Here is a 12367-nt window from a genome sequence, read left to right as displayed (position 1 = left end):
CCTTATCCCCAAACAACACATGGCAAACACTATTCACATAACATCTGCAATGCACTGGGTATTAAAAGTAATCCACAGCTGGGCCCAGCGCGGTGGCCTAGTGGCTAAAGTCCTCGTCTCGAACATGCCAGGATCCCATATGGGCACCGGTTCTAATCCCAGCAGCTCCACTTCCCATCCAGCTCCTTGCTTGTGGCCTGGGAAGAAAGTTGAGGACGGCCCAAGGCCTTGGGAGCCTGCACCCGCGTGGGAGACCCAGAAGAGCTCCTGGCTCCTGGCTTTGGATTGGTGTAGTACCAGCCATTGCGTTCACTTGGGGGGTGAATCATCGGATGGAAGATCTTTCTGTCTCTTCTCTTCTCTGCATATCTGACTTTGCAATAAAAATATATTTTAAAAAAAGTAATCCACAGCTGACTTCAAGCAAGAGGAGGATGTGCACATTTTTTTTTAAAAACCACACACTATTCCACCCAAGGGACTGGGTGACCGGCCAGTGGCTTTGGTGTCCTCAGGGGTCCTGGAACATGCTCCCAAGGAGACCACGTTGTTTTGCTAAGTCGACCCTTTCTTTTTTACCTTGTCCCTTCTTTCTGCCCCTCTTCCTCCCTCAGGCTAACAAGATAACAAATGCTTACATTTGATGTGTAACATTTTTTTCTACCCTCACAAGATCATTCACACAGATGGGGGGGGGGTTTGCTGCTGTTTGCCTCACAAAAAGGAACTATTTTTACATATTACTCTCCATCCTGATTTCCCCAAATATGGTAGCACTGTTGTCACTTTACTGTATTTTTCCAATCTTCCGAAACAGCTCTCGTTACTAAGATGTAATTCACATGCCATACAACTTTCTCCTAAGCAAGCATATCCAGAGATGTGTACCAGAAGTTCGGTATTCTTTAGCAATCTGCCACTGCAACCCTAAGCCACAACCAACCTGCTTTCTTCCTTGTTGTGGTCACTCCCTATGACTGGAATCATGCAATCTGTGGGTTCTTTGGTGACTAGCTTCTTTGATCTAGCATGTTTCAAAGCTCACACATATACAAGCACGTATAAGTACTTCATCTTTTTTATGGCTGGCGGGAGTCCATTTTACATATATAGCATATGACGCTAGTCCACTGATCACCTAATGGTCATCTGGGTTGAGAACAAAGCTGCTACAAACACACACACACCTTCTTGCAGGGACTAGCTTTGTTTCTTCGGGTACACACCTGGGAAGAGAAGTGTTCTACCACGCTCCAGCTCTAAACCACAGGAAGACGTGCCAGACCATCCTAGAGGAGCACCGTATCACCTATCGGTGAGCTCCATCCTCACCCACAATGGTGGGAGGTGACACTGTGGCTGGGAGGTGACACTGTGGCTGGGAGGTGACACTGTGGCCCTGGCTTCATTTCCTTGACGGTTAACACTGATGCGACACATCTCTTCATGTGTTTATTGTCCATTTTCTTCAGAGAAATCTCTATTCAAATCCTCTGCTCATTTTTAAAGCAAGCTGGCTTTCTATTACTCAGTTCTAAGCGTTTTTACACATTTTTAAAAACAAATCTCTTACCAGATCTATGACTTGCATATATTTTCTCCTCCCCGGGGGTTATCTTTTCACTTTCTTGACAGTATCCTTTGAAGCACACAGTTTTAATGTTGAAAAGTCCAATGTATCTATTTTTTGTTCCTGTTTGTGGTGTTATGGCCAAAATTCCCAAGTCATGAACGTTGCTTCTGTTGTCTCCTAACGTAAATGTCTTCTGCGACGTACACACTCTGTCTTCTACCGGGTCTACACGCGACAGGAAAGCGCTGGCTCGGAGCACAGACACAGAGCCAGAGCAGACGGCACCAGGCGCTTCCACGTCCGCTCACCGCGCGGTTCCACCTTCTTGCCCACACTGGGTGCTCCCCGTCAGTGTCGTTCCGGGGGGTGCGCAGTGCTATCACATTCGACATTTAATTTCCAGTTCTCTGAAAGTCACGTGCAGCCCATCCACCCTGGCCATCTGGACAATTCACGTCGTAAATGCTTGTGCCAGCCTTTAGCTTGTTTCTTTTATAATTGGGTTGCCTGCATTTTGTTTCTATTGAGCTGCACTATTGTTGTTTAAATGCACCCAAGACACCAGGTTCTCCTTCAAACAGTAAGCATGCTAAATGCCTTCTCCAATGCGTCACTTGAGTCCTATTCTTTGATGGTTAGATGTTCAGATTTAATGAAGCACAATTTAGCAATCTTTTCTTTCTGGCTTAAGTTTCCTGTTTTCTTAAAATCTTTGTGACAGCTCAAGTAGATACTGTTGTTTTCTTTTAGAAATTTTACTGTCACCTTTCACATTTCATATGAATTCTTACACAGAACACATAACCCCTGGAATTCGCAGCCTCCACCTGCGCCAATGGCACCGGTTCTAGTTCCAGCTGCTCCACTTCCCACCCAGCTCCCATCATTCACAACCCGAGAAAGCAGCAGAGGAGGGGCCGAGTCCTTGGGTCCTCGCACCTGCAGCTTCATACCAGCCCAGCTCTGGCTGCTGCAGCCATTTGGGAGTAAACTAGCAGATGGAAGATCTGTCGTCCCTTCTCTCTGCTAATCTTTCTTTCAAACAAAACTAAGAAAAAATAGGGGAGAGGAGAGAAGGAAAGGAAGAAAGAAAGAAAGGAAAAAAGGAAGGAAGGAAGGAGAAAGTAAGAAAGAAAGAAAAAGAGGATCAATGAAGGGGAAGAGAAAGGGGAAAAAAAGAAATAACTCCTGTATTAAAAAAAAAAAAAACCTTTCAGAGATTAAAGAAAAAGGGAAAGCTTCACAATGACTCTCAGGAAGTCAGCAAAACTTTGAAACAAAAACGCCTAAATCTTATTGGTAAGTGTGAATTTTAAATGTCTCCAAGACCCTGGCAAATCAAACTGAGTCTTGCAGAGTAATAAATCACTCCATGAATTATCTTCATCAATAGTAAGATTCCATATTTAACAATGAAATTTTAAAAGTATCTGTGCTGAAGTCAGAACCATTAAGGTCCGAATCATCACCTCCAGGGACTTGGGTGCCACCTGGCAATCGCGCTAGACTCCCCGAGAACCATCGATCTCCAGGGACTTGGGTGCCACCTGGCAATCGCGCTAGACTCCCCGAGAACCATCGATCTCCAGGGACTTTCGGCAATCGCGCTAGACTTCCCTCTTCTACTCACTCTGCAACTCTTTGAGAGATGACCGTGCTTCTAGTACCGTGTCTTCTGGAACCTTCCATACATACTCCTATTCTTTCTCACTCTCAGCTGATGACCTTAGCACCCATACACTCAGATGAGAACTTCCTCAGGCCACCATACCACGTCTCGCTTCTCCATCTCTCCAGTGACTCTCCTTACTCCGGGGTGATCCCTTCCAAGGCCGCATAGGCGAAAGGTTCAAAACAAAACCAAACCCCACAGCGTCCCAGGCCAGTGCTGCTTTCCTGCTACAGCAGGACTGTCTAGCCCTTTAAAGAGAAAGCTGCTAACACAGGAGGTGGGCTCTCCCCGCCACCTCATCAGACACTACTGGTTGGAGAGGCCCACTAAGTTGGGTGTACAAAAACAAAGATTTCCCACAAGAAACACGCCACATTGGGATACAGCAGATACTCTGAGGACAACAAAAAACATCAGGTCACACACGCCACAGAGACTGTTCGACAACCACCTGGAGCTAGACGACTGCAAAGCCATTCCTTACGTTTTGAAGGAAAATCTTTTTTTATCAACCAGGTGTCAGAGTAGTAGAAAAATATTTTCAGCAAGAAAACATCTCAAAAATGTCACCTCACTAAGCACTCTTGAAAGTCAACACAGCATGCATTTTACTAAAACAAAGGAGTAAACCAATGAGGAAAACATGAAGCCAGAGACCACAGGCCCTAGCAGAGGAAAAAGGCAGAGAATTCTCACACCTGGGATGAAGCCCCATGCTACCGCCGCACGCGGGGAGGGTGGGATCCAGCTCAGGGAGACCTTTTTCAACAATCAGTTCCCCTGATGCATTGAAGGACAGCTGGATGGCATGGAGGGAAAAAAGAGAGAGAGAAATGGGAAAGAAAAAAAAACAAAAGGTTTTAGCTCCAAGAAATAGAATCCCAGTGCACTACACAGTTCAGCTATGAGCACATTCCCCAAGCCCTCGCCATGCACTCAAGGAAGGCTGCCGTAACCAAGAGCAGGGCACAGCTGTGCTGGGACACAGACGGAGGGGGAGGCTGAGGACCCTGGAGGACCTGAGGACCTGAGGACAGAGGGGAGAGCTGAGGACCCTGGAGGACCTGAGGACCCTGGAGGACCTGAGGTCCTTGGAGCACGGCTTCCCTTCCACAACAGCAAGCCAACACAGAACACAGGAACTCGGGACAACATGTTCATGACCGGAAATCAGTGCTGCGGCCTTCTGGGGAGGGACCCAGCAGGTGGAAGATCTCTCTCTCTTTCTCTGTGGATCTGTGTTTCAAACAAAAATTTCTCTTTAAAAAAAAATGAAAGAGACGAAAGGAGTCAGGGGCATGGCATTTTCAGTACAAGCTTTCTGGCATTATTTTTATTTTCCCTGCACAGTTGTATTATTTAAGGTCAAATATTAGTTTAAAATCCCAATGTTCTCACTTATTCCACAAAAATACAAGCATCGCCTATGTGCCAGGTGCCTTGCAAGTTGCTACAAAAACAGTAAACAGAACTTAGTCCTTGATCTCATGAAACTTATATCCAAAGAGGCAGATAAAGTACGCTACAGCGTCGGATTAATCAGTGCGGGGGGGGGGGGGGAGATAATGACACCAGGACCAGGACGGGGCGCCGGGCGTGCTGGAGGTGCCAGCTGTGGGGGATTTTCAGAAAAGGTCTCCTGGAAGAAGCAGGAACTGCTGAGATGTCAGCACCCCACGGGGAGGCCCCACTCCTCCACTTCCGAGTGAGCTCCATGCTGAACCACAGGGCAAAGCAGCCCAAGATGCTCTAAGTGCCTGCCCTGCGCCCACGTGCCAGACCCGGAAGAAGCCCCTGGTTCCTGGCTTCAGCTTGGCCCAGGCCTGGCCTCTGCAGCCAGCTGGGGAGTGACCCAGCGGACAGCAGGCATCACTCCCACCTTCTCTCTGTAACTCTGCCAAAATAACAACAAGATGAAAGAAAGAAAAGGTATCCTGAACAAAATCTGTTCTGAGAGCCCAGGTGAGCAAGGTAAGGCAGGGTGTCAATTAAGCTCCAGGGGAGCGCTTCTTCCCTGCAAGTGTATCATTCCAGAGCCATTACCCAAAGTCCTCTTTAGGGCAAACAAAAATTGCCAAGTCTCCTCAACTTAAATCCTGTCAACACTGCCACATCCCTAAATATATACTGACACACCCTTCCTGCGGCTCTAACTCACTATTGAGAATTAACACAACTAACTAACTACAGGGACCGGCAAACTTTTTGCTAGGTACACATGTTCAACGGTAATGCTTTACTCCCACTATGTAGTTACATGTTTTCCTAAGTCAAAAGCTCAGGAAATTATTCAAGAATAATACCCAATTAATTCCAAGCTACTACAATTTATCATATGGCACATCCAATCTTCTACTTTAACACTAAAAAAAGAACCGAGGGGAATTTAAAATACATTTAAATAAATGACTTCTAGGTTGACAGAATACATTCGTTTTCCTCTCCAAGGAACTTCACTCAAGCTGAGGCAGTTCTAACTTCTCACTGAAAACTGAGAGACTTAAAAAAGAAATGCAGTATTCAGGTTGAAGGGCTAATTCTATTCCAAATGTAACTGTTACACACTGAAAGCCTCACATTAAAAAAAACAGAACTCATACCAACACATCTTATATAACATCTTGTACCCCAAAACTTTACCTGGAAATTAACACCTAAATACTCACATCTATTTTATGTAACCAAACATGTCTCTCTGTTGTGGAAAATAAAAACAGGTCCAGAGCTCTCACAAAATGGGAACACTTCTGATGAATTTTAATAGTCTTACTTAAGGTTGCGAATTACTGGCAGTTGTCTGAGAACGCAGCCCAGGAGGCCTGTGGGCGCTCAGCTGCAGCCCCATGGCTGCTCTCCCAACACAGGACCCTGCGCTTCCAACACAGGACCTTGCTCCGCCGTGGATTTGAAAAGACGTTTATTTTGGTGCAAAAAGGTTTTAAATCCATGCATTGGCTTTTTCCGTAATATGCATTTTTCATTAACTTTTTGAAATACCTTTGTACATACTAGATATAAATCTTTTGCCGAATATGATGTGCTAAGTATTTTCTCCCATTCTGTGAGTTATCTTCAAATTTTTAAAAAAGATTTATTTATTTATTTGAAAGTCAGATATACACACAGGAGGAGAGACAGAAAGGAGGATCTTCCGTCCGCTGGTTCACTCCCCAAATGGCCACAATGCCCAGAGCTGAACTGATTCGAAGCCAAGAACCTCCAGCGGGGTCTCCCACGCGGGTGCAGAGCCACAAGGCTTTGGGCCATGCTCACTACCTTCCCAGGCCACAAGCAGGGAGCAGCTGGATGGGAAGTGGAGCAGCCAGGAAATGAACTGGCTCATAGACACAACTCTAAGAATATAATGATATCCCCTTCCTATCTTCCCGCTCTCTCTCCCTGAGTATCACATTCTAACAAGAGCTACCACGAGGCTTTGGGCTCACTGCTTGCCTAACGGTATTTGCCAAACCTCAGTGTTCCTATCTACAATGGAGATCATAATGCCCACAGAGGGTCAGTATTAATTACCAAAACTCCGCCAGTAAGAAGCAATAGAAGACGTAGGTATCAATAATACAGAAAAAGCTCTCCTCGGTAATCTAGAAAGAACTACACTAACGCCTGTCGCACTTGAATCACAGCTGAGAGGCCACCAGCTCACTCACAGCCAAACCAGGCGAAAATAAAAACAGTTCCAAAACATTAATTAAAAAAAAAACTCTTACAAATTCCAGCAGAGTATTTTTAGCAAATATTTAACTGTATAAACCAAAAGAATAAAGCTGTTTCACCACAAGTTAAACTATGCATCATGCGACATCAGGTAGAATATTTATCTTTGGTATGCTTAGAAACCAGATAGTCTTGTGTATATAAACACGAGCATATTTTTTGAAACTGTCCTCATGCTTTTGCTCACTAACCAGTAATTTCCACTATTCTTAGAAGGAAAAAAAAAGCAAGCATGGGGTGGGGAGAGGGAGGCGGGCACTGCGGCGCCAATCACGCGCTGCCTCTGAGGCTGGGATCCCAGACGGGCACCAGTTTATGTCCTGGCTCTCTGCTTCCAATCCCACTCCCTGCAAGTGTGCCTGGGAAGGCAGCTCAAGACGCTCCAGGCGTTTAGGCCCTGCACCCACCTCAGACTCAGGAGATGCTCCCGGCTCCCACCTGCCATTCATTGGCCACAGGCACCATTCAAGGAATGAATCAACCAAAGGGAAGACCCATATCTACCTCATTTTCTCTGTAACTTTCAAGTAGGTAAACAAATCTTTTTTTAAAAAAAAAAAATGTAAACATTAGAGTTTGTACTGCTTTTAACTTTTCATCTCCGTATCTGCCCATCTGTCACTTAAGATCTGTCATTTTCTCTGCCATATCCCCAATCAGGAAAGAACCAGCATGAAGTAGATACTCAACAAACACGTACAAAATGAGCGGGTGAGCCGGGCGTCTGGACAAAAGCCTAAATGCCTTACGCTGCAACACAACGATTTCATCTCTAAAAGCATTACTCACTACACACAAGCTGTCTCAAATGCAATGACACAAGCTGAAAAACATAATGCACTAAGTATTTAAGAAAACACACCAATACGTTACATGTGTATCTGACTCACAAAGCCAATTTTGCAGTTGTATTTTGTCTTCAGAAAATTCGGTGTATTCTTTCTGACAGGACAGATAAATTCCAGAAAGGCGGTTTTCAAATCTGCTGGTACAGGCTATAGTTTTCCATTTCTACTGCAATCTGGAATAATCAGGCAAAGTGAACCCTAACTCCTCAGGCCCGTGCAGGTGTCTGGGAAGACCCAGATCCTCAAAGCAACGAAAGGCGCCAAACTGACGGGGGCAAGGCAGACGGACCACCTCCAAATCCAGCGAGGTCCACAAAGACACAATGAACGGGACTTCAAGTCAATTAATCCTGCTCAAACTGTCCCTTCAAAACGGCACTTAGCGCCCTTCCAGTTGCTCATCGCATCTGGTGACCAAAACATGCCATCCCACATCTTCGACGCTACAAGATAAACGCCTTGCCTAACGAGAGGTTAATTTATTTATTAAAATGTTACTGTTTGGATCCAAGTTCCTTCCTATTTCTCAAGTCTAGAGTAACAAATCCCGCAGTAACGGCCGCACGCTGCGTTAGGATGCCCCAGCCCAACCAGCCTAGCCACCTGGGAGGAACAGGCTTTCGGGGTTACTACAATCCTCTGCAGGCGTCTCTAGAAAACAAAAGTTTCCCAAAAAGCCGACGCTCGTCTTCAGAGGCCTGAGCCAGGAGTCGACCTGCCGGTGAAGCCGAGGCACGGGGAACGCCAAGGCAGCGGGGCGGGCCGGAGAGCGGAATCCGGGCTACGCGGACGCCTCCCGGACGGCTCATCCGCCGGGCATGCAGGTTATCTCTCGGCATCCTTTGTCGGCGGACACCCCGGGCTTCGGCGGCCCCTCCTCCAGGGCTAACTAACAACACTGGCCTGGCTTCCTCCCTCCCTCACCCTTCCCAGCGCAAACAAATTGCCATTTGCACGAAGGTGCCTCCTATCAGCTCGCAGCTTCTTCCCCAACACGCCCACGGACGCTGCAACCGGCCAGCGTCTACACAACAGCAGGCTGGGGAGGCGCGCCCGGGGGGCGGCGGGCACCACCTCGCTACGCACAGCTTTAGGGCTCCTTTCCAGGTGGCCGACCTGCCCGAGCTGTGGCTCGACTGGCTCCCAAATCACCCCCAAAAGCACGGTGCTCAGGAGCCCACCGAACCCGACACTGCGACGGAATTCCGGATATTTGCACACATAACATAGCCGGGCTTCGCCAGCGTTTGATCCGAGCCGTGCGGAAGCTCCCTTCCTTTCAATACCGTCGGCTCGCAGCACCAGGCCGGCTCCGGCTGCGGGGCGCCCCGCACGCCCAGCCCGGGGCTCGGCAACAGGTCCACGGCACCCAAGGGTCCGCGGGCGGCCGGGCTCCGAGGGCCGGGGCCAGGGCAGGGGGTGTGGCCGGCGCGGCGCTCCCCGGCTCGGGCTCACCTGAAGCCGGCCTGAGGCGCCAGGACAGCGCGCGGCCGGAGGCCAAGGGGCTCCCGCCACCCGGCGGGCTCGGGGGTCGCCCGAGAGGAGACCCCGCCGCCCGCCCGCCCATCCGCCCACACGCACACACACACGCACGGCCGTCTCCCGCAGCTGCTGCCCCCGCGCCAGCTCCCCGGCGCCCTCCTTCCTCCGCCGGAGCTCCGCAGCCCCCTCTCGGCACCGAGGCCGAGCAGCCCCGGGCCCGCGCCCCCGCCCGCCACAGCCACACACCGCAACGCCCCGGCCGCCGCCATTCCCCGGGGGGCGCAGCGCACCCACCTCCCCTGCCTCCTCCGCACCGCCGTCGCCTCCGAGGCCGGGCAGCCGCCGCCACAGCCGCCACCGCCGCCCGGGCCAGCGCTCGCACCGCCGGGCAGTCGGCGTCTCTCATTCAGTGCCCGCCGCCGCTCGGGGGAGGGCGGTGCGCCGGATCCACCCCGTCCGCGCCGCCGCTCGGGGAGGAGGAGGAGGAGGAGGGCCGAGCTGCGGGGGCGCGCCGAGCGGGCTGGGCGGAGCCGCGTGCGCGCACCCCGACGAGCGCCGCGGCCCGCGGGGTCTGCCCGGCGCGTTCGCCCGCGGCCGCTGCGCCCGGGGCCCCGCCGAGCCCAACGGCCGCCGGGGACCGGTGCCCGCGGCGCGCTCCAGCCGCCCCCGCGCCCGCTGCAGAGGAGCGACGGGAGGAGCGCGCGGCGGACAGGTGGAGCGCCCGAGACGGCTGGGCCGGCGCCTCCCCGCACGCGGCCCTCCGCTGTGGAATCTGCCGCTGTGGCCGTGGCCTTCAGCGGCGCCTGGCCGGCCACCTTCAAGGCCGGGGAGCAAAGTCTGGGAACGCTAGGAGATCCGACAGCCCGCACCAGCGGTGTTTCTAGGAGTCGCTGCGGATAAATGAGGGGGTCTTCAGGTGTGAAGGGGTCGCCCCGTCGCCGTGGCTGGTGAGGTGTTGTTGCATGTAGGCCTTTGTGAGTACCGAGCAGGGTAGGACCCTTGGCCTAGTAAGCCAGCGACAGACATTTGGCATCACCTGGCCTCAGCGTGATGCCTTCCAAGGTGAACACTAGCTCCACATTTTTGCTCAAACTTAATTCTGCAGTGCTAATTATTTCCTGTGAATGGAAAGGGGGCAACTTTCACATAAAGGGTGCCAGGGTGTTGTTCCAGAGGGTGCATTATGTGGCGCGACCTGCTTAAAATTAGCGCCAGGGAATGCAGTGTGACTTTTTTGAAGGAGCCACCTCTGAACTGCTGTTCGACCCAATCTACAAGTAAAACACACGAAAGGACTAAGTCGGTTCCCATTTCGTTTCTGCCCTCCATTTAATAACCACTAAACAACGGAGTCATTTTCCACATGGAAGAATGCTAATTATTTTATCTTTGGTCTTGTCATAACACTTGGTAGGGCAACAGTTAAAGCATCCCCATGCAAAAGTAAGTTAAAAGCAAAAACAAAGATAGGCAGCAAAGTCCCTAGTGTTTCCCTTTTAACTTTCAAAGTCTGGAATCAAAAAGTCGCTGGGAGTGGGGAGGCTGAGAGCATTCCGAAGAATAGATTTTAGAACCAGATTATTAGTAACAAGGGGGAAGCAAGTTAGGTAGACAGGAAGTTCTCCCACGGAAGTCAATTGCTTTAAGTCTCAAAGAAACAATGGGCAAGCAGAATTAGCAACTTGGGGGGGAAACCCATCTAATTACTGAGTTGAGAAAGTGTTTAGTCTTTAAATATTAGCAAGAGATCAAGGAAAAGAGGGTTGGCTGTGTGCCAACAACAATACATAAAACAATTTTATACGTATGAGTACTTCCAAAAGTTAATGGTTGATAGCAACACTGCTCACGAGATCCAGAATATGGAATCAGCGATCGACACATGAATAGTCGGAGAAAATTTATGTTCAGTATTCAGCTATTATAAAATGTGAAATCCTGGGGCTGGCCTGATGTCACAGCTGGTTAATCCTCCACCCTGTGACATTGGCCTCCCTTACCGGCACTGGTTCACATCCCAGCTGCTCCACTTCCAATCCAGCTCCCCCTGCTTAGGGCCCAGAAAGACAACAGAGGGCTGCCCAAGTCCTTGAGACCCAAATGGGAAACCCAGAAGCAGCTCCAGGCTCTGCCTCGGAACTGCTCAGCTCTGACCATTGTGGCCATTTGAAAGTGAACTAGCTGATGGAAGACCTCTCTCTCCTTCTGCCTCTGTAAAATCTGCCTCTCCAATAAAAACAAATAAATCTTTTTTAAAAATGAAACCCTGTCATTTTGCAGCAAAAATGATTGGAACTGGAGGACATCAAGTTGAGTGAAATAAGCCACAGAGACAACAAAAATCATATGTTCTCTCTTATATGTGGGAACTAAAAAGAAAAAAATGTTCATAGAAAAATGGAATTTAAATAAGGCTACGGGCCAGTGTTGTGGCATTCCAGGTTAAGCCGTTGCTGGCATCTGTATGGATACCACTTTGAGGCCTAGCTGTTCACTTCTCATCCAACTCCCACTAATGCACCAGGAAAGCATGGGTGAGGGTCCAAGTCCTTGAACCCCCACATCCGTGTGAGAGACTCCTGGCCCATGCCAGCACTTGCAGCCATTTGAAGAGTTAACCAGCAGATGGAAGATATCATTCTCTCTGCTTTCAAGTAAATAAACATAAATCTTTTTTAAAGGGAATAAATAAATAAACTTTAAAAGTAAATAAACAAATCTTTTTTTAAGATTATTTTTTTTATTGGAAAAGCAGATATACAGAGAGGAGGAGAGATAGAGAAGAAGATCATCCGTCCAGTGATTCACTCCCAGGTGACTGCAACCACTGGAGCTATGCTGATCTGCAACCAGGAGCCAAGAGCCTCCTTCTGGTCTCTCAAGTGGATGCAGGGTCGCAAGACTCTGGGCCATCCTGGGCTGCTTTCCCAGGCCACAAGCAGGGAGCTGGGTGGGAAGCGGGGCTGCCAGGATCAGAACCAGCACCCATATGGGATTCCGGTGCATTCAAGGCGAGGACTTAAGCCGCCAGGCCCCCCAAAATTTTATTTTGGTACG

At 49.5% G+C, this 12367-nt stretch overlaps 1 protein-coding gene across 2 annotated transcripts in view; it reads right to left on the bottom strand.

Annotated features, from left to right (window-relative positions):
• The window catches only part of RALGPS2 (Ral GEF with PH domain and SH3 binding motif 2), a 138589-nt gene extending 128736 nt beyond the window's left edge, over positions 1-9853 (bottom strand). The window contains exon 1 of one of the 2 annotated variants that reach the window (XM_058660718.1): positions 9605-9853. The gene's annotated coding sequence lies outside the window, so the exon portion shown is untranslated. The remainder of the gene's footprint in view (positions 1-9604) is intronic. The other variant, XM_058660719.1, reaches the window with a different exon arrangement.
• Between the last annotated feature and the right edge of the window lie 2514 nt (positions 9854-12367).

The sequence above is a fragment of the Ochotona princeps genome, chromosome 2, assembly GCF_030435755.1.
Source record: "Ochotona princeps isolate mOchPri1 chromosome 2, mOchPri1.hap1, whole genome shotgun sequence".
Lineage (NCBI taxonomy): Eukaryota > Metazoa > Chordata > Mammalia > Lagomorpha > Ochotonidae > Ochotona > Ochotona princeps.
This window is presented reverse-complemented; position numbering and strand designations above follow the sequence as displayed.